Source organism: Aureococcus anophagefferens (genome assembly GCF_000186865.1).
Source record: "Aureococcus anophagefferens unplaced genomic scaffold AURANscaffold_55, whole genome shotgun sequence".
NCBI lineage: Eukaryota > Pelagophyceae > Pelagomonadales > Pelagomonadaceae > Aureococcus > Aureococcus anophagefferens.
Genome location: NW_008705608.1, coordinates 187,992 through 189,926, shown reverse-complemented (window position 1 = coordinate 189,926; position 1,935 = coordinate 187,992).

Here is a 1,935-nt window from a genome sequence, read left to right as displayed (position 1 = left end):
TCCCGAGACGTGGACCGCGGACGAACCATAGGAAAATATCGCATCCACGGTATGCAACCTTACGGGTTCGAGGTCCATCGGGTGCAGATCGTCCTCATTCGGGTGCTCAACCAGGATGGTAAAAGGTTCCTCAACAACACCAGGCACGCCCAACCAGCTGAGTCGCTCGTTAATCTCACCCTGGGAGTGTCTGACCAACTTAACACCAGCAAAAACATTGAGAGCCGAAAGATCAAGACTCTCAGGAACCAAGTAGTTGCTTGGCGGCATTTCACCATTGGGACCGCAGAGGAGGAAATGCGAACATCCGCTGCTTCCCCGAGCCAACATCTGCACCCGGAAACGAGAGACCGTGACCAAATCACGAGGGCCCAGATCATTGTGAAGGCGAGGGCCCAGATCGTAGCAGAGGTGTCTGCCGTGGGTGCCTTGGTCGAACCAGCGCTCGGACATACCGTCGCTCCAGGTTTCGCGGAAGTGAAACTGTTCGCGTTCCGCGCCTCGCAGCGTCGCGACGCACGCGAGGGCGAGCTCCCCAGCGACACCTCGCTCCCGCGCCGCCGCGAAGAGGACGCGCGGCTGCGCGTCGCGCTGCGCCCGCGAGACCAGGGGCAGGCGCCCGACGGAGTCCGCCGGCAGAAACGAGACCACAGTGTCGGCCAGGTCGGCCTTCCCCCAAATCGTGGAAAACTCCGGGCTCGAGCGCGCGCCCTTCGACGCCGGGCGCTCGCGCCCCTCGATGCTGTGGCGCACGGGCTCAGGCGGCCCCGCGACCGCTGGCTCGCGGCGCTGCGAAGCCCCCATGCTCTGACCCATCGTGCCGGCGGTCCAGCCGAGCAGAGCTGCATCTTTAGCCTTTACCCCATCTTGCAGCAGCGATCCGAGCGCCGCAGCTTTGGGCATCGAAGCGCCGACAGGGGCAGGGGGGCGAAGGGGATAAGCGCGCACGAAGGGGACCGAGTAGGCTCGTCTCGTCCGAGCGGCTCGGACGGAGTGTGCCCAAACCAGAGCATCCCGGCGCGGAGCCGCGCGGCCACGAGGACGTCGACGAAGGGATGCGCGACGCCGCGGCGCGCGAGCACGTGGTCGCTCGACGCGTGCGAGTGCGACCCGTCGACGTCGCCGGCGTTCTGCTCGAGCGCGAGCTCCGCCGCCCGACGCGGCGCGGCCGACGCGCTCCAGGCCTGGAGTCCGAGCTGCCGCAGCGCCAGCGCCGCTGCACCGCTTCGAGCCGCGCGAGGCAGATGGACTGGGACTGGAAGGAGTCGTCGAAGCACTTGCGCGCGCGCCGCGCCGCGGCGACGGCTTCGCCGCATCGGTCGGACGCGGCAGCAAGTGCTGGAGCATGGGGCTGCTGCTTTCGCAGCATGGACCTCGCGAGCCACTCGAGCGAGCGGCGTGGACGCTCTGGCTTCGGAGGTGCTGCGAGCCCGCTCCGGGACGGCTCGCGTCCGGAAACGCTTCTCGACGATGCTCGATGGGCAGCCGATCGCGCCATGGGCAGCCCCTGGAGCGGCTCTGGCGGTTCCGGTGTGCTCGAGATGGATGTCCAGAGTTAACAGGAGCTAAAACGCGTCTTTTCGCGTGGTTCTACGGCAGCACATCGAGACGGCGCGAGGATGCAGCGACAGCCAGTGGGCTGCTCGCTATTGAATGTCAAGCTTGTCAGCGACGTTGGGGCTGCGATGGCCACTCTTTTCGACAGAACTTCCCGCCAACGCCACCGATTCGGCTAATTTTTGGACCGGTTGCTCGCGCGCATGGTGGCGCAGACCCTGAGCGCATCTACCGCCCTTCATACTTACCTGGCCGGGTGGTGGCAATGATCAAATGAGGCGATCCGCAACGCGGTCCCCAGATTTTTAAGATTGCTACCCATGCCGCGAGTGTCGCATTGCACTGTCTTCGGACTACGCGTATATGACCGGCATCTAT